This window comes from Bactrocera oleae, chromosome 5, assembly GCF_042242935.1.
Source record: "Bactrocera oleae isolate idBacOlea1 chromosome 5, idBacOlea1, whole genome shotgun sequence".
Classification (NCBI taxonomy): domain Eukaryota; kingdom Metazoa; phylum Arthropoda; class Insecta; order Diptera; family Tephritidae; genus Bactrocera; species Bactrocera oleae.
Genome location: NC_091539.1, coordinates 48,401,420 through 48,429,237, shown reverse-complemented (window position 1 = coordinate 48,429,237; position 27,818 = coordinate 48,401,420). Strand labels below are relative to the sequence as shown.

At 33.1% G+C, this 27,818-nt stretch overlaps 1 protein-coding gene across 4 annotated transcripts in view; it reads left to right on the top strand.

The window, feature by feature from the left end:
• Positions 1-27,818, top strand: part of LOC106619186 (mucin-5AC) — a 125,932-nt gene that overhangs the window by 87,286 nt on the left and 10,828 nt on the right. For 3 of the 4 annotated variants that reach the window (XM_070109418.1, XM_070109417.1, XM_070109419.1), the window contains one exon: positions 1,576-2,223. The gene's annotated coding sequence lies outside the window, so the exon portion shown is untranslated. The remainder of the gene's footprint in view (positions 1-1,575; positions 2,224-27,818) is intronic. The other variant, XM_036365833.2, reaches the window with a different exon arrangement.

The window sequence follows — 27,818 nt, the reverse complement described above, 5'->3', positions numbered from 1 at the left end:
ATCATATGAAGTAAAATAAACATTGTTTTTTTTTAAACAGTTGTAATTAAAAAATCCTTCGCCCAAGGCCTTGTAAATTATATCTCAAAGACCTTTGTACAATTTCATTAAGAGCGTTTGATTATTACGCGAGAAATCTTGACAAACGACATTGAAAACACAATTTCGACAAAAACGCGTTTAAAGTTTTAAATGACTACATAGCTGACCTCGAGCATCCACGAGCACGAGCTTTCCAAGGTTGTATCTCGAAAACTATTACTTGGATCAACTTGAGCATTTAGGAATATATTTCAGAGACAATTAAAAATTAATTACTAAAATTAAAAAAAAAATCAATTTTTTGAAGCCATGAAACCCATGTAATCTCTTAAGCTACAAAGATGAAGTCCCAATTAACAGCCATTTTACGTATGTATGGTATACAAGTATAGTTAAAATAATATGGGTTGGGTTTTTTTTCCTATGACCCGTGAATTTTTGCAATTCCCTTATTAAGTTTTTTATATTTAAAGATTTATCAAGAGAATCTTAAACTTTTGTTTAAATATTTGTTCTTCTAAATACACAGCTTGAAATTCCCGCTTTTCCAACAAATTAATCGCTGTTACCCAGTATAATTAATTAGAAGTTAATTATTATTGTTTGCCCCACAGGCATAGACGACTGTAATTTCATGTTTAACTACCGCTTATTTTGGTCTCAGATTCATTTCATATGATTATGACTAAGCATTATATAAATGTTGTTATAATAGTGCAAATACCAGTAGTGATTAACCGTTACTTTTACATTTTATTTCCTGTAAACGTGGTACTTAGAATTGCTTGAATACCAAAAGATCATTAGCATTACTGGCAGTACGTATGCATGTATGTGGTCCACCAAATGGGTGTGTTGCGCACTGGGAAACAAAATGAATAGAACACAGTATGAGAAAAAAACATTGAAACTTGTTCTTTAATATTAAGTAACTGGATTTTGTTTGATCTTATTTTATATAGTTTGCCACATAATTACCATTTTTTAACTACCTTTTTTAGACCATTATTGAATAATAGCTTTGAGCGAAGCTGTGTTGCATGTTAAATAACACACACATATGCGCATATTATATATATATAATATATCACAATTATCACAATTTTGTTCTAAACAAAAGGCCAACAACATCGCAAATATGCGGGTACTTTAAAGTGCAAATAGAGAGTGTTCAGCTACACCCAGAAATGTCAATCGCCCCATTGACAGTTTACCATTCACCAGCCACATGGACTTTTGCTTTCAATTAATCTTTTCTATAGCCATTGTCATTGCGTGAGCAGCTAATTGCAGATTTGCTATATTTGGCAGCACAAACGTGTTAAATTTGAGATAAGTCCAATTTTTATTGTTGTAAATACAACCGAAACATGTATTCGTGCCTTTTGCTAGCGCGTGTATGTTTCTAAAAGAATTTGAATTAAAATTTTTTAGATATTTATATTATTGTATTTTTATTTTAAAGTTCTTATACATAAACTGGAATTTAAATTGCAAATAATTTCAATTTATGTTTTTGTTATTTCGTTTCAGTAAAACTACAACGCGCTACAACACATACAAACGAACCAATAAGTGACGGCGGCATTGCTACGAAATCGAAAAGTTTTCAAGTTTTTAACGAAGCGTGCGCGTATAATAAGAAAGAAAAAAAATATATATATAATCGAATATCAATAACCGTTTTAACAGCAACATCTGCTATCTTCGACACACTTTTAATCAATATGTAAATATTACCGGCTGGAAGTTTTTTTTTCACAACGTTTTTTAAAGTCTCATTCATTAAAAATTTTTAAAATACAAAAATAATAAATAATAATATTTTAAATGTTTGTCAATTAACAATTATCCATTTATTTTTCCAACTAAAGAAATTACAATCAAGTGCTTTCCAATTTTTCTTTCAAGCACAAGCATCGAAATCCACAATAGCAATTTTTTCCCCATTAATCACTCACACAAGTGCAATAATAAACATAAATAAAATCACTAAATAAAATAATTTTAAATAAAATCATTTAATCTGTTGTGCAAAGTGATAAGTTTTAATACAAAAATCAAATAATATAAAAATCGCATCAAGGTGGCATCACATTACAACTTACAACTAATTACAAGCTAACAAACAAACGTCTTAACTTCATTCATACAACGATTCTGTGATATAAGAACCAAAAGGTGAGTCGAAAAACGAGTAATATTTTAATATTAAAATCTTGGTTAATTTACATTTTATTATAATAGACACAAATATTCATGCTTACATAAATGAAATCGAATCTGTTACTAAGGTGCCATCTATAAAATTTAAACGAGCGAGTATAGCTAAAATTTATGGCGAACTGAGTTGAATTCTTATATAAAATTAAAACACAATAGTAAAGGGATAGATTTTCAAAGACATTAAATTTGTACATTAATTTATTATTATTATTTTTTTTTTGATAACTTGATTTACAATGAATTACCTAGAGAAAATTTATAGTACAGGGGTGCTTTTGTGAGAAGAGGAAAAAAGGCGTTAATTCATCTTATTTGAAGTCGTTGTGCATGACCCTTATATCTATTAATCTTTATATCAGTAAAATTTTAATACGTACGAAATTTTGCTTAGCCCCAACTACGGATTGCTTAAGAAGTAGTCCCACATAATTTTGTCTCTTCTCCAAATAAAATATATATAATTTTCGTACAGTCTTTAAAATATATACCGCATGTCCTTCGCACTTAACATATGATTATCTCTGTTTTTGTAACTTAGGGAAAAAAAACAAATATTTTCCTTTTACAAAATAGTTAAGAAATGTACTTAATTTGGTCCATTTAGAATTTAATTTGACAATGATCCGAAGATTGCTCGCATACACTTTGCTTTTAAAATTACCCCAATGAAATTGATGCAATCAAATCTGGAGATTTGGAGTCTCTGCGGAGATTTCTGCGGAAAAAGCTAACAGTTTGATTCACAATTTGACAGATCGTTCCATCTTGTTGGAATGATATATCGTGGATAAATAATTGATCAACATTCATCGATATTGATGTCTATTGCGTGTTTTGTTACTTGACAAAATATGGTTCATTTCTTCCTGACTTCAAATTGAGATTTTACCCGTTTCGCAAAGCGATTATCTTTTTCACAAAACTTGTAAAAATTAGAAACGAAAGCAAAAAAAAGGTATTCATATATTCCGTTGGCGTTTACCTTTCTAGAAAATGCTTGGAATCCCTTCAAACATTTAATTTTTTAGTTTGAAGGTTTGAAGATGGTTCTCCCTGCCGATGTTTTCAAAATACCTACTTAGCCTTTTTACGATTCGGTATAGATTTCAATGCCATCACTACTGTTAAAATGGCAAAGCCTTTAGCTAACTCTTTTATATCTGAAAATGAGACATCGTTTCCCATTTAGTCGGCTTATAGTCATTTATAAACTTTGGTTTGACTTAGATAAATATCTATTTTTGTTTTAAGTAAATTTAAGCTAAACTATGATTTAAATTTTTCTATCTGTTATGAATAATTTCGTAAACAAAACGCAATGAAACCTTTTATCCACTTATACTCGTATGATATTACATGGGTTTCTGACTACCACTGCTGATCCCTCAGATATTATAAAAAATTAATTTGTTTTCCTCAACAAATGAAAATAAGAAGCAATTCATTGTCGGCTTAATTGCGAGAGTTGGTATTTGTTTGGTTATGTGTTTGTGAAGCGACGATTCCTAATATTTACCTCTTTGGGATGAGTTCAGCATTTGATGCTCAAATCACCACTAGTAATCGCCAAATTTTTACGAGAGAAAGTAGTAATTTTTTGAACAAGTTTTATGGGATTTGATATCGTATGTCAAGTATATCCAAGTTTCGTCACCTTTTGGTACATGTGACACACCACGATTGGATTTTTAGGTATATAGCTTAACTTTTTAATACTTTACGCCTTTTCATCAAGTAATGACTCGGGTGCGTAAATTGACTTTTTCTTGTTTAAGGATACAGATATTTTTTTGCATGTTCTCTGACAACGCATCTGCATTTCTTTTTTTTTTTTTAATATAAAAAAGATTTTAGAAATGTAATCCGGTTGGATTCTATAAATGCTTTCTATACGTTATAGTACGCTATAAACAAGTACAGTTAATTCTGAAAGATCTGCATTATTGAAATGACGCTAATGAGTGGCGAAAAACTACTTGAAATATTTCTTCGACTAAAGCAATAAAAAACCTGATATTCACGTCACGTTTAAGCAATGAATTTCCAATAAGCGCCTTTCAATACTTTCACAACTGCGCTCATAAATCGCATAATCGTAAAACACCAGCAAAATTCTATGATTCTGACTTTGTAGACGCGCAAAGTGGGTAGATTTACGATCGATCTTTACGATCAATATATTACAGTTTTCAGATTTTAATTGGCGAGAAACAACGTCGTAGTGGCGATAAAAATAGCAGCTTATGCAGCAGGCCTGCTAAGCCATTAGCAAGACGATTAGAACATAAGACTGGAAAATTATAGGCTATTAAGCGGCACGCACTAACAAAACGCAACAACAACAAAAGTGTCAAAAACTGGAATCTCAACTGTCTGGCGCATGTAAAAGAATGGCATTATAACTGCACAGCAATGCAAAAAAGAACAAAAAAATACGTCAACAAAATAATAATAATTCCATGCGCAAATATTTACATAAATACTGAGAAGAAAAGAAATCGAAAAATAAAAAATGTTATGTTGGGTGCAGTTTCTCAGGCCTCTCGTATTTTGCGTGCATGAAAATCCACTTTGATTAAAAAGCTCATTTATTTATTTATTAGCTAAATCGACTTATTCACACCGCTATAAAGTTTGCGTATAACATTTCACGCCTTGATAATTTACGCAATGACAATGAACTGGCTGGTGCGTTTGCGGCTGCGCGGAGCGGTGTCTGTACTAAATATGTGGGTTGCGTCTGCGCCTTTGAGCTTATCGATGCAATCTAAGCCACATTTCGATTTATTGATGCTAATGAATGTACTCATATGCGTTGAAATCTTAATTTCACATATTGTAATAATTTTTTGTTGTGCTAAATAAGAAACATTTGTTTGCCAATATGTCAAACAAAGTACCTGTCGCTGAGGCTAACAATCAAAACCGCAATAAAAAGGCATTTACTTCAAGAAATATGGTACAATATATACGCATACTTAATATGTATTTGATGAAGTATGTATGAGTAAATTATTGATTTCTAATGCAAATAATCATAAAAATGTATGTGCGGTGGTCTGTCATTTGTCGGAGAATAATTGCAGGTGTTAAAGCCAACGATAATAATGTCTGCCATATCGACATCTATTCCAGAACTATTTGCCGATATGTCAATACTTTGTGGCCGTCATTCTATAAAGCACCTGTCCCCATTTGTAATATGGTCAGTTACTTGCAACCGGCTCTTATCTGGTTTAATGAACTGTGAAAGTGATACCGCCTACGGTGTTTTTTAGCAAAACAAGAAAATGAGGAAATTATGTATTGAAATTATTGCGATAACATTAATTATGCAGACCAAGCATAGTGTAATCCCTTTCACTATAATTATCTTACAGAAAAAATTGCACTTTAACTCTTTGAGGAGAACTTATGGTGTTTTGAATCGAGTTCTTAATTTCCGAGAAACGAAATATCGCTTTAGATATGTCAAGATTAGATTAGAAGATTATATTCGAATATTTTTTCAGCAAGCAGTAAATCGGTGCGTACTTTGGTGCGGTATAAAATATAATTTCGCCTGCTGCTTTAGATTCTGATCTTTTTCAGCACAATCTATTAGAATTGATCACCTCAGTACCCTAATTTAACACCATTAGCTAATTTTGTGAGAGCCCTCTGAAATATAATATTAACGTTATCCAAACAATCCGTTATTGATTTAGAAACGTTTGTGAAAACTATTACTAGAATTTTGGAAAGCTTTGTTGAGAAAATGCGTTATTCATAAAGTATCATGTAAATCCATTCCAGGCATTAAAAGTATATACAAAGGCAGGTTATTCATAACTATTTATTCAAGTTTTTTACATATTATATTTTGATATGTAAGTCTTCCTTCTCTCAGATCGAAAATCTGACCGTGTCCAATCTGTAAAGACGGTAATAAAGGGAAATCATTTTTATTTTATATACATGTATACTCCTACTACTTCTACCATAACCAACTTTCATATTGGCTCAAAATAAGACATCTCCGTTCTCAATTAATTATTCTCAAACCGAGGAATATACGTCAGGGGTATTTTCTGGGCGACTGATAACATTTATGGCTAGTCGTCTGTACGTTCTTATCTATTTCGTACTCAGACCTTTTTCTCACTTCCTTCAATTTATTTAAAAGATTATATCAAATCTATAAAAAACGAGTTATTTGTGGATTTTTCTTCAAGGAGCATGTTATTGAATAAATATATAAATAAAAAAAATTTACATTTTCAAAATTTAACGTACTTTAATAATCGGTCATTAATTTGAATTTGAATGATTGTGGATCTTGAAAAATTTTAGATTCCCGCGATTCCGCAGTTGATCTCCAGAAGGCCCTCCGAGAAAATGTGTCCAGAGATGAGAAATATGTTTTTGCTTAGAATTATCTCAACTCCAAAAACCTATTCAATTTATTATTATTACGGTAGATGAATCCAATAACTGTATGCAAATCTAAAGGTTAGTCAAAATTTTGATTTTTCACAAAAGGGCGACTTCCCCTCCCCAAAAAAAAGGGTTTTTGGTGACAAAATTTGCATTTCAGAGTGGCTTAAAAAATCGAAATTATTATCAAATATATTACCTCTTCTGTCTTTATCTCATAAATATATCTAAGAAAGTCTTGTGAAAATTTCATGTCGATCGGTTCAGTCGTTTCGACGAAATTTTACCACCTACTCTGAAAAAAGCGTTTCGGGTAAAATATGTTCAAAGTTTTGGGAACAGATTACAGTACGTCAAAAAATTCATACCTTTACGATCATATCTCCGAAACTATTTTTTTGACCAACTTCAAAATTTCCGAAGAATGTTCTGAAATATATGTACAATACATTTCGATTTTTTTAAACTCACAGAGATGGCAATCTGAAAATATAAAATTCAAACTCATCACTTGAATGCAAGAAAATATATGTTCCAATATCTTTGTAAAAATTAAATTGAAATCAAAATTGAAATATGTGGCAACATTAAGAGAAACCGAAATCTAAAGAAATCACTGAAAGGCAAAATTTCAACACTAGGCTATCGCTGATAATCTAGTACCACCTCCTCAATCCATATTTGCGCTTGTATACGACGGATGCAAATTCGTGCTATTATTTTCGTGCGAAATTTAGCTGACAATGAATGGGTTTGCCTCTGTAATTTCATTGTGTTGCACGCAAATAATAAATACCATGACAACATGCATAGCGGGTGACAATTTATCGCTCACCGTTGCACCAACAAACTAATGCCACTTGCCACTTGCCACTGAAATGGGTTTTTGCTAAGCCTGCCCATATTAAATCTAAAACAACAAATCTTTTTGGACCAAGCTATTGCACACTACAAGTGGCATTCCGTAAATGCCGTGCCAAAGTGCCTGCCATGCCTCCGCTAACGGGCAGCCACAATGTGTGGCGTTTACTTTTTATGTCACAGGCGCTGGACAAGACTGTCTAATGGTCATTTTGATGTTGCTCGGATGAAGGGGGGTAACACACTAGTGATTGACACGATTTAACTACTGTACATGGGCTGGTTAAAAATGTGGAAGCTTTGTGACGCTTGACTGTGGTGAGGAAAACTATTTTATTTGCTTTTGTTGGTATGGTGTGGTGTGGTGTGTTGGGTGTCATATTACTTTGGCCCACATTTAAACATATACAAAAGACATTTTACAATGTTGCGATTATTTATTTGTTTAATACAAATAGCTTGCAACACATTTTCGATACTTTGCATATGTGTGTTGCAATTTTGTGATTTTATTTATTAATATATGCTGCGAGAAATAGCTGGGCTGAAGAAAATCCATTGTTTGCATGTGAATGAAGTATGGGTGAAGCATTTAGACCGCTTAAAGTTTACTAGCTTAAAGAAAAGCAATATTTAGCCGAACAGGGGAGTTAAAGTTTCTAAGTAAATAAAAATAAAAATAATAAAATGTATTTGTAATAAAAATATAGTGATTCTAGAATTAAAAATAATATTTATTTCTAATTGATTTCAAAATGTTGCAAGTGTGTACTTTAATTAAACAATTAATTTGTAATCATTATTTTAACTTATTTCTCCTGTCATTAGCCGCCAACATTAAATTTATTTCGAATGTAGATTTTAAAATTTTATGCACAAATTTTGCTCGCTAATTGAATTCATTTTAATTAATCCTCTTTATTTTTGAAACAGCTTGTTCGGTGCAATGCAATTTTTCCAAAAAATGGAATCTATCAAAAATTCTTATTAAAAAAAAGGGTACATGTGCATCTTACTAAAAAAATAAATGTGCAAAAATATTCTAAAAATGTGCTTAAGAATATTACTCCAGTGGTTCCTAACATTTCTCAACAGTACATAGCTCTGATTTTAAAATACCTTTTTGAGTGGTAATGGTAAATGACACTCGCCCCCGATACTTCTTGTAGAGTATACTTGTACTAGTTTTCAAAAATTTACTTATATTTATTTTGACTGACGGGGCTCCGAAAGATTAAGCAGTTAAGCACATGGTGAAGGAAATGCAATGGTTTACTCAACTCATTTCTGGAATGGATATTTTACTGATTACTTCTTTACCATTTATGTTTATGTAATCGAATTTCATATATTTTATTTTCCTAATATGGGGTTTAGTAAAAATAAAACCATTATTTTTACATGAAATTTATGGTATTATTTAGTATAGTTAAAATGATTCGCTTTAGATCAAATTTTTTTTTTCGGTAAGTTTTTACCATTTTGAAGATAATTTCATAATGACACTCTCATAGTAATTTTTTCCTATTGCCAAAAAAAAAACCTGTGACAGTCGATTTTCACCAGCTTCTCCCCGAGGCCAACTTTTCACCAGCAAAGTTATTTGCCATAGACGGGAACAGGTAGTAATAAATTGATGCCGGGTCCAATCTACAGGGTTGATGCATAAAAATCTCCCAACCAAGCTCCCGGAGCTTGGGATGCGTGCATATTAATGTGTGTAGCTAGGTGTGCGATTGATCTATTGAAACACAATTCCTCTCCTGTTGACCAAAACTGACCGCTACTGGCCCTAGGATGCAATGGCGATGCAGACAATCCAATTATTGACAAAGTATGTTCGAATTAAGAGTTTGCCCATATTGGAGCATTTTATAGTATAGTATAGTATATTTTAAAAATGTGTTCAAATCTTAAAAATAAAAAAAATTTCATTCAATATATCTTTATAATACTCGCATACCAAATAATTATAAAATCTTCGTGGTAAAATGTAAAAACATAACCTTTTTGGCGGTTAAAACTGAATAAAATAATGCAAGCAAATTATATGCAACATTGCGCACAAATTGTAAACTTACTCTAATATATTACATAACATGGGTGTAGGTATCATGTTTTGTCAACGACGCATAGTTGCATAGTAAAAGTTACAATAAACAATCGCCAGCAATCTAAAAGCAATCAATAGAAAGCGTGACATAGCGGCTGTCAAAAGTGTTGTAATATTCCACGCAGCCAGTCAGTCATAGAGCGCGCTCTGAATTTGCATTTCATGTACATAACTATTTGTCAGTTATAATAAGAAAAAACATAAACACTCCAGCGAACATTGTAAGACCGATTCAATCACTGGTAGCACCCACCAAACAGTTCAAATAGCTGGACGCTAACACGATCACTTAGGAAAAAAAATATAAAAAACATTAAAGCAATAATATGCAAGACAATAAAAGTAAAGCATTTGTCAGGGAGTAACGGTTCGTATTAGTAGAGTTTCGCATGCGCATTCGAAATAAATCAAACGTGGCATGTTGCATTGTATTTAAAACTACATGGATGGGACAACACCCCCATAAATTCAAATATGCATGAACATATGCAAATATTTTTAGAAAATAAAAACAAGAAAAAATTATAACTTCGACTGCAGCGAAGCTATAATACCCTTCACAGGTGCATTTATGTGTACAACTAAATCTGAAAACGTAACCGTCCAACGATTTGTAACCAACGGGAAACATTTTGCTAGTTCTTTCTAGACTTGTTTGATTTAAACATCATTAAAATCGAATTGAGTCTTTTATGAAGATCTTTATCTTGGTATTGATTGGTCACTTTGAATGTCAACGATATGCAATAGTGGTCTGATCCAAACTATTTCTTCGGAGATTTTAGCCATGCCTTGGATAATAACCTATGGCAAGGACTTGATTTTGACAGATCAGTTTATATAGCTATACTCTAGAGGGATCCGATATCGGCGGCTCCGAAAATGAGCAGCTTCTTGGTGAGAAAAGGACTTGTGCAAAATTTCAGACCGATATCTTATAAACTCAGGAACTAGTTCGCGCATGTACAGACTGACTGACAGACAGACGAACATGTCTATATCAACTCAGCTCGACACCACTGATCGTTTGTATATGTAGTACTTTGTAGGATCTCCGAAGCTTCCTTTTACGTTTTACAAACTTCGTGGCAAATTTAACCTGTCCAGGGTATAAAAATAAGCATAAGTGCCGCGCATGTTCGCACAAATGCTTAGCATTGCAAGGGAAAAGCGCTAACACCCGCTGTTTTTCAAATTTAAGCGCTAATGTCTTACGAGCTTGCAAACTTGTCACTCAACGTCTGTTTATGTTGCTGCAATATGTGTAGTGTTACAACGTTTTGATTGTTCGCATCTAATTGGAATCACATTTGCTTTGCCCCTGTCAATCATTTTACGCGCGCGCTTGTACTTGCTGTGTAGCGGAAATAAAAACCCATTCAAGTTGTCAACATTGGCAAATGAGTTGGCAAAGAGGCCAATGAATTATATTATTATTAATATTATTGTTATTATTATTTATGTACATATGTATATATTATAAATACATAAGCGTTTTCATTGCTGCTTTTCCTATCACCATTTACTTTTACATATTTTATTCACGCACATCGCACTCTTTTGATTGCTACTATTTTGCAACTGTTACCTTTCTTGCTACTTACATAGGTGTTTGTTAATTAAAAAATGCAATTTAATTGACTTCGAAAAGTTCAAAGTGTCGATTTTTGACAACGGCGTAAAGCTTATTTAACATACCTGTTACTTCATTATCTTTCACTTTTCTAAATATTACGTCCGTTTTATTATGTGTGAAATTTGTTTTGTAACGCAAAGAAATTAATGATAGAAGCAAGTGCTTGAAATTGAAAAGAAAATTTAATTTTTGATTTAATGAATTCGAAAATTTATATTATAAATGAATACCAGCTGCTTTTTAATATTACAAAACTATTTATATATATTAATGCCTTGCATACTATACCAACATACTTGTATAAGATTTAACCGAAAGATATAGTAAAATTTTCATTTATGGCTGGAGCTTTCTAGAGTCAATATGAACATGCTAATAATTATTATAATTAAGTCAATTTCTTAAAGACCCAGTAGGCTAGGGGGTTTAGTTAGGATGTCTTCTTTTACTTCAATTGCTTGCCCAGAAGACAAGTATATATTTTTGGACCTACGCTCGGCTCGGCAAAAAATGCAGAGTTTACTAGTAAAATTTGAGCAAAATGCGTGTGCTTCGATTCATAAGCAATGTTAGTGTTTCTACTAACTCCTTAATAATTTCATTGCCTTCAGATTTTGTCGCTATTATGAAGAAATTTTTCTATGATTTCACTGAATGCTTTAGACCAATAAAACGCTTAAAATTTCAACAAAAACAACTAAAAACCTAAAAAAAAAAAAATTAAATTTACGGTGCACATACTAATTATCAGCAGAGTTCATACAGCTTATTATTCTATCTTGAATATTGTCACACGTAAAGTATATTAAATCTTTCGCAGCAACGTTTTCTGAGATATAACCAGTGTGTTTTTAAATAACAATCAACAGCTCACAAGATTCTCTACTTAATAAAATCTAGACGTCCTTGTGTTAATTTGATTTTAATTTGATTTTAACCTGAATCGGATTATTAAAGTATATCTCAAAGCGATCATTATTGTATTCTTATAAAGTTAAACCACTTCGCTATAAAATTTTAGACCTTATAACCATTACTGTACCTCTTTCTTTTAAAAGAATACTTATTTTTAATAAAATGTTAATAAAGAATGAGTTTTGAAGATGATAATTGTCTTCGATTCGAGCAACCTATACCAGAAGTTCAAACAACCGAGCAGCACTTTCAGTGTATATCTGCACTAACATGTCTTCTGACGCATGCGCAATTGTGTCGTGATTCTTTCTTTGGTTGAAAAATTCTTCTTTCCGCGCTAAAGCAATTTTAATTATTCTTAAGTTTTTAAAATAAAAACAAGAAAATATCATAACTTCGGTTGCACCGAGGCTATAATACCCTTCACAAATGCAAAAGATTCGTTACAAGATCTTTGATCGGTCAATCCGATCAAATCAATTTCTTTGGAGATTTCATCATTGCCTTAAGAAATAATTCATGCAAAATTTCGTAGACATATCTCGTCAAATGAAAGAGTTTTCCATGCAAGCACTTGATTCTGGTTTAAAATGTACAAAACAAAACTTGTTAGATAGCGATTATACTACTTTAATGAGGTAATATACGGATCCTGTATCGAATTCAACTCGATAACTTTGTTACTTGCTTTTAAATGTAATGTTTTTTGACAAAAGAGCAGCGCACAAAGTTCGATCAGAGAAATGGCGAATCGAAAGCCGATAGTATCTACATTTCGAAGAAGTAAAAGAAATGAAATTTTGTGAAAATATAAAAATCATTACAATAAGCTCTTTAAAAATCACTATAGCAAAACTATTGCTAATAACTTGTCTATAGTTAAATTGCTTCCTGAAAGTCATGCAATTAATCAGACGTTCGAAATTGGGCTAGTAAATTGAATTGAAAAATAACAGCTATTTCACCAAATATCAAATAAAAATCAAGAAAACTGGAACACAAAACGCACGCTCATAAATCACGACGCGTAACTGGGGCATCACTTGTGCTTTCACGCTGTGCAAAATATCTGCAAACTAAGCGAAAAATAGCACAGCGGCCCATCGAAATAATATGTAAGCAAACGCTCAGCCGGCTAACCGAATGGCAGATGTGCAAGTCAAACAAAAGTCAGTTGACGTAACAAAACGCAAGCAACAATTTTAATTTACCACAAACAGCGCAGATAATCCATCACAATGCGGCGACGTACATAGATATGCTTATATACAATATGTATTAATATTAGGGTGGGTGAAAAACAAAAAAAACGATCATTTTTTTATTTTACATTTAAAAAACAATTGTTTGGTAGGCATTTTAAAATAATTCGCTTTAAGCATGATTTTTTAATATTATTAGGGAGGTGCTCCGTTCTTCAGTTTCCTTTTGGAATTATCTTTTTTAACAACTTTTGAACGTTGAGGTTTACGAAAAACATGTAAGATACCATTTTCGTAGATTATTCAATTTCCTTTAAATATATAAGACGAGAAATTTTTTTTTTAAATCGTAGATATTGAAATATAAGTTTTTTTTGCAATAATAAGGAAAAAATAGCAAACTGAAAAAAGGAGTACCTTCCTATTAATATTAAGGACACATACTGAGAAATATTTTTTTAAGTCAAAATTATTTTTTTTTGATTCACCCTAATATACATATAAGTATATATATATATATAGCAAGGAATCAATATATACATATAACATATATGAATGAATGTTTTGGAAAAGTTTATTAAGTGTAACGAAAGTTTAAGCATGGAGGGGTGAGGTTTATTACATAAAATCAGAATTTTAATGCGTGAAATTAAATAAATATGCATGAATAATATTTTGTGGAGCCATATTGTTTCAATCATTATCATATTAAAAAATCGATATGTATTTAAATTTCTCTCGCTTCGCCTACAGTAAGCTTTTTAATTATGTTAGAAAGTAAACGCACACACACACACAATTGCCTACAATTGTTATGCAATAGACAAATTCTCTACAATTGCCACCAATTTTAAATGCTATACAATTTACACAATTTATTTTCGCATACCACTGAGCAGAGAATGCCAAATGCATGCAACATTTAATGAAATGCGCCAACAACAACAGCAGCAAATAGCAAAAGCGAACACGCTGTGCCAACATACATACTAATGTGTAGACAGACATAAACGCAAACACCGCAGCGAAACTGCGCACAAACGAAAGACTTAAGCAACGAACCCGCGCGCACCGGCAAACAACAAACAACGCACACACGCGGTGGCGCAGCACAGTAAATGTTCGGTTGTCAGTGCAAATGGACATCGGCAGAATGCCCAATTACTTATTTATCCGCAAACATGTGTATGCGCCCAATACCTTACCGTTATTGTTCGTTTATCTGCTGTCCATTAGCCATTACAGATTGTTGTGAGCTTTGGCCATCATTGTCGACAGCAGCAATAACAATAACAAAGTGTGCTCCGCTATGCTTCAGCCGTATTGGCAGCTTCGTGGGCTATTGAAATGTGCTGCATGTTGACATGTTTGTCCGTCGGTTTGTTTGTTGGTTTGTCTGTCTGCGCATACCCTTGTATTTGGTTTGATCAGCGTCTATCCACAAAGCCAACAACAGCACAGCGGGTACATTAAGGAAATATACTCGAACAAATATTCGGCGACAAAAAAAGCAAATTCACGGAAACGGTGAGAGGTGATACGTGCCTTTGTTAGGCAGGGCAGGTGCTCTACTCCGCCAAGTTTGCACCCATTAAAATTGACAAGTGCCGACCACGAAAATGTTGCGCGAAGTAAATGGAAAAGAAATACTTAAGAAAGGGCTGAATTCGAAGCAAACTATTTTCATACATCACATTTTGTTTTGCAAATTGTTTATAATACCGTTATTTATTTTCAATAAAATATGTATCTGTGTTCTAATATTGTCTGTTTTTTAATTGTTTTTTAGAGAAAATTGTTACTTATAACAAAGTGTGTGTCTATTTATCTTTTAGTGATTTGAATTTCAAGCAAAACCATGCATTGACTTTATGAATTTTTGTCATACTGTCTGCGTTGCCATCGACTTAAGCTAAAATAATTGAAATGGTTCTTTGATAAAACAATTTTTTCCTAAAAGTGGGAAAGATCGCACTGCATATAGTTCAAACTTTGGGAAGAGTTAAAATCCTCGGATTGTGTGTTAATTTACTTTAAATACTGCTTGACTGGAATCTGGTTGACACCTTACTATTTATTTTGTGTCATCTTTTATGTAAATTCGACGTAGAATGGGCTATTAATATAATTAATAATATAATGTAATAAATACACTGCGACCTATGATAGATTGTACCGTCTCCTTTTATCACAACACTTCATTTAACCCATTTGACTCAAAGAAGCTTTGCAAAGCTTCTGTGTTAATGGTTTTGATATGTTCTTTCCCGGATTCATTTGTCCGATTTCTTGACTTGCTATTGCGAGGCAATAAAGAAGTATATGCTTCTGATGTTTCTACCTCCTGATCGCAGATCTGTAGAACGGACTGTAAAACTTTTCGACGCAATAGAAGTTTTGTAGATGCATCAAACGGCTTTGTATAAACAGTTTGCATTATGTGTTTTTCCTCTTGAATTTTTCCTAGGGTCAAATCGAGATACTTTACAACTTTGAAGAGTGGTCGTAATATAATATAATAGCTGTCTTCGATTCGCAATTTCTCTGCAGCCTCTGCTCTCTTGTAAAAAGAATCACATGTAAAAACAACAACAAAGTTATCGAGTTGAATTCTTGCACGAGAGTATGCGAAGTGGTATAGCCACTGTCTTCAGTGCTACCAAGTTTTGTTTTGCATATTTCATATCAGTTTTACTATTGTGAATGATTCTAAAGACTAAATTCAAATGAAAATACAAGTTTTTATACTCTCGCAACCTGTTGCTACAGAGTATAATAGTTTTGTTCACCTAACGGTTGTTTGTATCACCTAAAACTAATCGAGTTAGATATAGGATTATATATATATAAATGATCAGGATGAAGAGACGAGTTGAAATCCGGGTGACTGTCTGTCCGTCCGTCCGTCCGTCCGTCTGTCCGTCCGTGCAAGCTCTAACTTGAGTAAAAATTGAGATATCTTTATGAAACTTGGTAGACATGTTTCTTGTTACCGTGAGACGGTTGGTATTGCAGATGGGCGTAATCGGACCACTGCCACGCCCACAAAACGCCATTAATCAAAAACAAATAACTTGCCATAACTAAGCTCCGCAATAAGATACAAGACTGTTATTTGGTACACAGGATCACACTAGGGAGGGGCATCTGCAGTTAGAACTTTTTTTAAAAAGTGGGCGTGGTCCCGCCTCTAATAGGTTTAATGTGCATATCTCCTAAACCGCTAATGCTATAATAACAAAATTCACTAGAAGCAAATGTTTTTAGTACTTCTATTGACGGTGTGAAAATAGTTGAAATCGGGTGGCAACTCCGCCCACTCCCCATATAACGGTACTGTTAAAAACTACTAAAAGCGCGATAAATCAAGCACTAAACACGCCAGAGACATTAAATTTTATCTCTGAGATGGTATAAGATGACCTTATAGGAACCGCGTTCAAAATTAAACAGTGGGCGTGGCACAGCCCACTTTTAGGTGAAAACCCATATCTTTAGATCTGCTTAACCAATTTCAACCAAATTCGGTGCGTAACGTTCTTTTCATGTTTCTATGTCATAGTGTGAAAATAGGCGAAATCGGATTACAACCACGCCTATTTTCCATATGACACCATTTTAAATACCACTTGATTCTTTCACTTTCCATTATGCAAATCAAGCAACAATGATTATATCGGCGTAAAACTTTGCGTGAATAATGCAATTAAAGTATGCCACCTTGCGGCCAAAAATTGTCTAAATCGAACCAAAACTGTTCGAACCCCTAAGTACTAAATATGTGGACCCCAGTGCCTATAGTTGACCTTCTACCGAAAATATCAGTCAATCCACAAAGAAATCTCAAACGAGCATACCATTTGACTTTGCGAGAGTATAAAATGTTCTGTTACATCCGAACTTAGCCCTTCCTTACTTGTTTTTAACTCGATTTCCTCGATTTTGCCGTATATTGTAATGAATGGGGCTTAGAATTGTTATGCTTTTTTTAACTGGTGTGGGAATAAAGGAGATTCTTTCAAATCAGGAAGTTATTGGCTTACTTAAGAGCAATGCCAAAACTGTATGGCTTCCCTCAACCGATGTTGCCCTTTATATAAAAAAGGCTATATTCTTGAAATTGCTGACATCATTGATGGAAAACTCACCTCTTTTAAATTATCTACTTTTGTTGCTAATTTATTTGGAACATTAAAAGAAAGCTTGTAAATTCAAATTTTTCCTGACATTTTTGACACCTAAACTACGCTCTATCACCTAAGAAAACCTTTGAAGCGAAAATGTTAATGTTCCCACATTATTCCATGACAAAAAATAATAATAGCAATTGAGGCCTGACTCTAGTTCCGGTGTGTGGGTGCAACGCCGCGTATCCGCTGGGTTCGCAATCTCGAAGGTCTTTATATATGTTTATGTGTATGTATGCATATGCAAATTTGCCACAAATTTCGTTTATATTTTTTATTGTTATACAAAATTTTTGTGTGTTGTTGTTACTTTGTTTCGAGTGGCAGTTTAACGGCATATATACGCGTGTAGTTAGCAATTTTCAACGCCTAAATGACATTTGTATGACGCTTTGGCAAACGCTGCAGTTTGCGCTTCGTTGAGTTGTAGACTTTCTTTCTGTACAAAATATTAGCAATAAAAATTATGTAGGCTTTTGTTGTTATTATGGTTATTATTATGCTCTTTGTATTGTTATCATTACGTGATTTTAATAAGCGCGCATTTTTGTATAGAATTTTTGATTTTATGTAACCGAAATGCGTGATTTGCATTATTGTTGTTGTTTCTTTTTCTGCTAATTTGCATTTATTATACCCTGAACAGGTTATATTAAGTTTGCCACGAAGTTTGTAACACCCAGAAGGAAACGTCGGAGACCCTATAAAATGTATACATATGTAAATGATCAGCGAGATGAGCTATGTCGCTTTAGCCATGTCCTACTGTTAGTTCGTCTGTATATATGTATAGTTTTTAAGATATCGATCTAAAATTTTGTACCTGTCCTTTTCTCACTAAGAAGCTGCTCATTTGTCGGAACCACCGATACTGGACTACTATAGTATATAGCTGCCATACAAGCTGTACGATCGGAATCAAGTGTTTGTGTGGGAAAACTTTTTTATTTGACGAAATATCCTTACTAAGTTTATCATGGAACTGACTGATGAAAATCAAGTTCTTGTAGGGTATCTTTCGTATTTGTGAAGGGTATTATAGCTGCGATGCAACCGAAGTTAACGTTTTTTATTTTTTTTTTTGTATAATATTTACATACACCCTGTGTGCGGCAAAACTTGATAACTAGAGCATGTAGAAAGCGGTCGTTAACACGCGAGAGTGTTACTAAATATAAAAGCCAAATATTGTAAAATAAAAAATATGAATAAAAATTTAAATTAAAAGCCAGCGTTTCAACAAAAAATGGGCAAATTCTAGCAAGTTCGGTCAGTTTCTTTAATTAGCTTGTGCAGTGCGGTTAGAATTTTAATTAAAATTTGCTAAAAAATATTCTAAATATTATTTTACACACATACCGAAATTTTTACCCAATATTTCCAGTTACAATTTTCGACAAATTTGTAGCTCTTTTTTTGTTCAATGCAGCCAATCAACTTGCGAAAAACCAAAGCGACAATTCAATTTAAGCGATTACTTTTGCTCAGCGAATTCGTTTGCGCTTTTGACTGTCAACTCTGCTGCTTGCGTTTCGAACGGTAAATGGTGACACTTTATGACAGTTCAATTTGACTGCCACTTTAACTTGTTCATTATAAATATGCACTTTTTGATTTTGCTTTAGCAAATTGTTATGGCTTTGGTTAGCGGAATCTAGCTTGTTCGTTATTGGTCAAGCGGTTGGTTATGTCAGTGTCAGCGATGTGATTGTGCAAATTCTCCAGGTCATTTTCAAAGCTCCAAGACTTGCACAACTGGTTTGCGCGTTAATAATTTAGAATAACCGTAATTGTAATAGTAATAAAATAAAGGTATGGTAATACTTAATATATGAGTTTAAAATGTCGCAACCACACCCCAATTCCGTTACATAACTAACGGCTAAACGGAAATGCAAACCAGTTCACGGCTTGAGCGCTTTTGGTTCTCAGGCGCCCATTTCAAGTGCAAATAGTGCAAATACTATGGGTAAAAGTCATGCATTTCTAATTTTGCGGTAACTAAAAATTAGAATAACCGATTATATAAAATTTAATCATCATTTGTCTTGTGTTTAGCACATTGGCTACTTGAATTGTTTACGTAACATGGTTTAGTATTCATTTTATGCAATTGCCCTGTTTATTTTAATATTTAACTATGAGAAATTGTTTTTTGTTGCTGGTTTTCAATATGTGACTCATTAGTGCGAGTTTGCATATTCTACAAGTTTATTGCATAAAAAATTCTTTGATATTAATAAATATGTTAAACTATTACGAGAATGCTTAACGCTGCAGTAACACTGTTAGCTGTTTCCCCAATGAAAGACTTTAGCATCTTAGTTGTAGTATACGAGTATTTCCGATTTATCACAATAAGCTGTATGACGGCTCATAGCTTTAAAAAAATTAACATTCCATCTCAGAAGGCAAACATATTTTATAAAATGAATATATTTGATAAATGACCGAATGTCAGTTGAACAGTATTTGACATAGTTTCGGAAAAGTAGAATTATGTACGAAACGAAGAGCTCAACTTATCTCAGTTTCGCAGGCGCGAATTTTTACTTTGATTTTTAAAATGAGAAGAGTTTTTGATTTTACATGGCCAAATTAATTACCTCTGAAGTTTTTTTAGAATTTGTGATTAATACATTTTTATTTATTCTCTCACCCAAACATGGTGTTATTGGGCATGTATTTATCGATCTTTACTTCTAAAAATCATATACACCGAAGATTTAATAAAAAAAAGCTATTGTCGTTAAGAACACCAATCTTTTGGGAGAAAAAAAAATAATAGTTGGGAATCAATTCCTTATAACATAATCCTTATTATGTATATGAATTGCTCCATTTTTATACCCTTAACAGGGTATATTAAGCTTGTAACAAGGTTTGTAACATCCAAAAAGTAGTAGTCTCCGACCTACCATATACTAAAATATATTTATCATTATCAGCGTGACGTGCTGACGCGATTTATCCATGTTCGTCTGTCTGTGTGTATATACGCGAACTAGTCCCTCAGGGTCTAAGATATCGACCTAAAATTTTGCACACGTCTTTGCCTCTTTAAATGCTGCTCATGGATTGATCGATGAAAATCAAGTTTTGGTATGGAAAACTTTTATTTTTTACCTGACAAGATATCGCCACGAACTCTGGCATCCGAAAATAATAAATAAGTTATCATAAATAAAATGAATTTGCATTTTATTTACCCAACAAAAATAATGAAAAATCGCCAAAATATTTCTTGCGTCCCTCTTTACAACAAGAATTTGCTCAGTATGGCGTTCTATATACCTTAGCGGCTTATGATTGTAAATATTTGTGGAGAAAGCCGTGTTTTCGATTATATATTCTTAAATTTTCTGTAACATTTTTTTTTTGAATATTCCATTTTCGATATTTATATACTATATCGATAGTAAAATTGTTAATAAGAAATTCACAAAAAAACATCGATTTTAACTATATAAATTTTATCGACAAAAACTAGTTTAATATATTTGTAAATAAGTTCTAGTCAAGATAAATCCATTATCTGTGCATTAAATTTACGGTTTTATTTAATATAGTTAGAATTATCCGATTTACATCAAATATGATGTTGTTGCCATTTGGAAGGTAACTTCTATATGCCACTCACTCACGAATCACACTAGTTGTGAGCGACCTGGCGTTGTAATGTTGGAACACAATTCATCTCCTATCGGTCTCATTTGAGCAATTGCTTCATTCATAGGGTCAAATTGTTAACAGTGCAGTTTCGAATTAAGAAGGTGGCCGTAGAAGTGCAGCACATAGTAATCGATGCGCTGTTCAGCTCATCAAACACATAGCAAACCCTTACTAATCTGAAATCATGGCTAACCATCCGTTTCGGAAATTAATCAACTTTTTTGCGGTCGCAGACGGAAGTTCGATGTTCCATGAGATTTTTGCGTTAACTCCTGTGTCACCCATACACCGAGCTTCTTTTTTATTAAGGTTTATTTAAACGGTTTTTTGTTTAATATTTATCTCCTGTGCATTCAAAACAGTGCTTCCATTATTGTCGATCGATATTTCGATAATGGCCTTTCAAAGCGATATTCACATTTCTAGACGCTTGCCTCGCTTTTTCACACATTTATGCAACGCGAGATACAGATTAATAAAGCCATATGTTGGAAAAATAATGGATTTCTTTTTCCCATATAAGTATTTTTTTTTGAGAACCGTATATATCTTTATAATACCGTTTGGAAGTAGTCATTCTCTAGCAACATTTTCCATTTGAACTGGCTTTTTAGCATATAAAATGTAATTCTTTGTCCATTTTTCTTTGAAAAAATATTAACGGTTGATATGAAAAATATTTATCTACATAAAAAATAACTGCACTTAAAATCAAGGACAAAGGCGTAAATCAGTCAATTTTCGAATGCGCCACACCGAAAACGAAAATAAACGATCGTAAATAAAATAAAATCTTACCAAGAAAAGGCAGACCGATCGAAATATGCGCCACGTAGATAACGTCCCACATACATACCATATGTATACGTATGCTGGCGCTCATGTAATATGAATTTGCAACCACTTTTCAACCAATTAGCCGCGGCAAACAATAACAACGGTTGAAAAAAACCTACAAAGAATTGTGTAATAAATAAATAAAGCAACGAACTCACATTTGATTAGTAAGCATAAGAAGAAACAAAATAATTAAACGTCTAAATGCCAATTTATATATATAGAAAATGAGGAAAAAAATACTAAAGCGCGCCAGAAAGAAAAAGTGGAAAAACAACTAGTGTAGTAAACGTATTATATATGTCTATGTATATATTATATATGTTGTATTTGCTAACGGCTTAAACCGGCCAAGAAAGGTGTCGAGAGGCGCGCAGGCGTGCTTATGTGCCTGGCCGAATCAAGTTGGCTAGAACTAGAAGTAACGGTGTACATTCGGTTACCGAAAGAGTTACTCCAAGCGGTGGCGATAAAACGCCACTAACGGTATCATTAGTAAACGCTCGCACGCTTTGCCACCACAGCAACAGCAACAAAACAACAATCAAGTCAACTAATGGCTGCACTTCGCGGCTACTTTTGGAAAATATTTTTTTTTTTTCATGCGATACACCAACCGGTAAAGGCTGTGCTTTGGTGTTTGGGTGTGCGAACACTTTTCCAACGCTTTTTGCTGCCATTGCACTCGCTGGCAATTGAAATTCATTCTTTCGCGCTGCATGCAGCCAACTCCATTGCCGCGGGTGTGTCACACACCCACTGTGCAACAATTTTATTATTATACAGATAGTCAACTCAAAAGAGCCGTTACAAGAAATGCCAACCCGCTTGCAGCATGCACCCGCATGTGCTACGTATGTGTGTATGTGTGCGGTTTTGTGGTGTTTGCAATTCCCATCTGTATTATTATTGTAATTAGTTCTGTTAGTCGATCTAATTAATATTTTAAGAATTTTAATTAATTGCCAGCACCGCTTTTAATTAGAAAGCTTATATCTCATACTTGTGCTCATTCTATTTTTCCTTCATAATACATTGCGGTGCAATATTGATTAATTCTGTTATTAATTAACTGCGGTGTTGATATGTATCGCTTGTGTTGAACAATTATTTGATTTCCTTCTACGATAAGTTTTAATTGAAACTCAATATTTAAACGTGTAATTAAGATGTTTAGGTTGCGAATTCAATAATCAGAAGCTGTAGCAATGCTTGTAAGAGCCAAGACTACATACTACATTGTAAATATAAATATCGTATACATAAATATAACGTATTTATAACTGGTATTAATTAAATATAATCGTAAATCTTGGTATTTACCAAAACACGTCTCTCATTTGTTGTGCATGTTTTAACTTTAGGTTTTTCAATCAATTTTACCAGCACACCTAATCTGTATGACTTCAAGCCGATAGACAACCGTATGCATTGAGCATTGCTACCATCTACTAATCATAGACAACTGGGTATTGTTTACTACAATCCCTTGTTATATTATACAGAAATGTCAAAATCAGGCAACTGCTCAGTACTAGCTGCCTAGAGTATTTTGCGAGTTTTGAAGTATAAATATTTTGAATATTTTTAAAGAAAATATGAATGCTTTATTGTTGTATTTTTATAAAGTGAAATTTGAAAAATGCACTGCGACTGTATTTTTTTGAACCTTTCTAAGAAAAAAATTTTACTAAAATTTACCTCGAAAACATGGTTATTCTTTGAGTGACTTAAGAAAACGTTTTATCGCATAATTTTACTTCAATTCACAAGTTTTTCGTTGTAAAGTATTTTTTTATGTTGCCAAAATTCAGCGTAGCTATTAACAGCTTTAAGTGTACTGAACTCAGTTGCCATGCACAATACAAAATCATGTTATAGTAACCAGAGCAACTAGACTGTCAACTTTGCAAGGTGTGTTTGATAAATAACCGAACATTTTCGATATACAATAAAATGCTCAATATATTATGCTTGCAAGTTAATATTTATTCAAAATATATTCCATTAGAATCAACATAATGTTTGGCATGCATAGATATTTTTTTGCCATTAATAGCAATATTCTTCCGCTCCTCATTTACGGCTGCTTGAATGGCTGAGATATGATATCATCATAAAATTCTTATTTCATATTGTTTTTCAATTTTGAAGATAAAAACACCAACATGGTTTTAGATCAGGCGAATACGGAGGAGATTTTATGAGAATAATCTGTATTTTTAACAAAAAATCGTTAACTTTTTTGGTCTTCATTTAATTCCTGGGGAACAAAACGTGCACAGACCTCTCTTTTACCCAAATCTTGAGTTAAAATTCCCTAAATATTGTTTTTACTCGTATTTAATCTCTCAGTTAACATTCTGGAAGTATAATTTGTATCGTTACCAATAATTACACGGACTTTTTCCACCAATTCAGCACCATTACTAGCTTCTAGATGTCCTCGCTTTTGGTTGTCATTCAAATCCTCACGATCATTTTTAAATCACGAATAAACTTGAGTACGACTAAATCATCACTATAAAAGTTTTCGTCAATTCGTATGTCTCAGCAAATTTTTTGCAAATTTACCACAAAATTTTATATATGCTCTTTGTAAAAATGGAACAATTGACCACTTTTTCTTGTATTAAAATGGCTGTGACTTTGTCATCTGTCATCAATTCTAAATATATCTTGTATAAGCTAATTTCAAAGCAAAAAAAACGCTACTTTTTTTTTTCATTCTTCATTTTCCCAAAACAAATAAAGGAGGGAGTTGGCTCTCCCTTTTTTGCATATTTCATGTCTCTTTTCTTTTTGATTAGTTGTTTCAAAACTCAAGAGGAACGTACGTGATTGAGAGATGTTTTCATAATTTACAGTGCTCAGAGTCAATCCTACGCCACAGCTTGCGTCAGCTGAACGCGATTCAACCATGTTACCATCCGCTTCGAAAAGGATCGAGTTGGTTGCATTTTCCCGCATGACACCCATACATTGAGCTTCTTTTTATGTTCAGCCTTATTAAATGGTTTCAAGCGGATTGTAGTGCGATGTTTAGCTTCTGTGAGGAACTCGACAATTTCCATTATTTTTCCCATATTTTTGACAATTGGGCTTAAAGGTCCTGGTGCATCTTTGATTTGCCTGAGATTTTTGTAGTAAAAAGTCGTTTCTCTTTAACGACATTTTGAGTAATACAATCGCACAACAGCATGAGATACAGATTACTAAGGACCTATTATTTATATAGATTGTTTTCAAACTATTGACTTAATTAAATGAAAGTCTGGAATACAAACTTTACTTAATCAAACTAACTAAAAAAAATATAAGCTTTGAATAAAAATGCACTAAAACCAAGTCAGACCATAAATTTTATTGCACTGCATTACAAGTAAAGAAAGAAAACATTATGTACATGACCTCAAAAGTCCGTCCTTAGTCTGGTATTTGACATTGAACTTGCACTAATAATACGCTTGATGAAAGAGACAATCACAATAAACTACTTAATGCAATAAGCACAGCAAAGCTTTTAAAAGATAACTTTTAGTATCGAGACACATATACATATTTACATTTGCAAACACACTTACATGCAAGTTGTATTGGCCCAGTCATCCCAAAAGTCATCATCGCAAATGATCGGCATCTGTACTATAAGAGTATACGTGACCGCATGGCTGCCATGCGGATGAATTACAACTACTGCCTTTAAGAAGAAATGAATGAATGAGATATGGTGGAAAATAAATATATATAATACAGGTTAAAAGCGTCTGCACGCGCCATCCAATGACGTTCCAACCAATTTTGGTAGCAATCTGATGACTCGTAGTGAGTAGCCTCAATTGAAAGCTGCATGAGCTCGACTAAGTAGGTTTGTCGCTGCAGTGAACTGCTGTTTTTGTTGCTAACTGTGTCTTAGCGCCGACCACAATATGTTGACATAAATCACAAATGTCATGTTTGGCTATGGTTAACAACTTCATTTCAAAGCGGTCAATGGAATTTTTCACCACCGCGGATTTTCTGATTCTACTCAGGGTGAAGGGAGTCACGTGTATTTCCTATTGACTAAAATGGCAGTAAAATTGACAATTTAGCGAATTGAACGTTGTTAACGTTGACGGCGGGCGAATTGACTGACAGTGTTGGTTATAAATAAAAATAAATAAAAAATGAATCAGACTATAAAAAAGAAAAACAAAAAAATAGTAAAATACCAGAATAAAACAAGAAAAAAAAAACGTTAACTTGCTGCACCAAAGTTATGATACCCTTCACAGCTGCATAAATAAAAATATTTTTATCTTTATTTTTATCGGTCAGTTTGTATGGCAGCTATATGCTATAATGATCCGATCTAAAAAATATGTTCGGAGATTGAAGCGTTGCCTTAGAAAACAATATATGCAAAATTTCGTTAAATATCTCGTCAAATAAAAAAAGTTGTCCATGCAAGGACATGTTAATGTAAAAAAAAAATAATAATAATGATGTTAATTGATCAATTTGTATGACAGCTATATTTTATAGTGGGCCGATAACGGCGATTTCGACAAATGAGCTGCTTCTTGAGAAGAAAAGAATGCATGCAAAATTTCAGATCGATATCTCCAAAACTTAGGTACTAGTTCGCGTATAGTCAGACAGACAGACAGACGGACGTGGCTAAATCGACTCATCTGATCATTTATATATATATTTTATAGAGTCTTCGACGTTAGCTTCTGGGTGTTACAAATTCGTGGCATACTTAATATACCCTGTTCAGGGTATAAAAACTTGATTTGTTCTAATGCAGGTTCGCTTTGATAACAACTTTTGTTGCTATTTTACTATATGTAGCCGTTATGCAGGTCGTTAGGCACCGTAGTATATATTGTATATACATACTATGTACTGCAATATATACAATATATATATATACGTATCTACGTTCGTTTGTATATGAACATATATGTATATAACTGCCTGGTTTAGTGCATAATGGTTAGTACGTATGTATGTTTTACTCGTCCACAAGTACAGTTAGTGGGTTCATTGAAATTACAACGACAGCCAAGTCAGAGTGCCGAAATATTTCAGTTGCTCAGAACCGGTTTCAATAAGGCAAATAGAAAAAGTGTACCAGTAGATCTAATTAATTGCATTTGATTTAACTGCTTTGTGGTTGTTATATGCCGATTATTGTTGAAAGCGTTGCAGCCGCTGCGATACTTTAATTTGTCTGCAGACCTCTCTTTGTTTTACCCACTGCCTTGCTCGCGCTTTCAATGATTTGGATCCAGCTACTTGTAGCCAAAGCAGAATAAAAGTAAGCAAATAGAATCAAACTCAAAATGCTTACAAAATTTACAAAAAAACAAAAAAAAAGTGCATAAAAAATCTGAAATATTGCTCTCTGGTGCTGGTTTTTGATCAAAGATACAAAAGTCACCTAAAAAGTTATGCAATTTTATTGCATTATTTTTGTAGTCTAAATAATTTTCTTGCCTTTTCTTAGTCATTTTACAGCTTATACGAAAATTATGAATATGAAACTGAAGCTTTACTTGGCATTTTCATATTAATTTCGAATGTAGTATATAATTGTATATATGTATTTTTTATTATTATTGTACAATAGTAATAAGACTACAAAAGAACTTTGAATTTTTTGAACCAAAATGCGACAGTTTCATGTTTACTTGATACCCTTGACTCAAATGTATTAGACC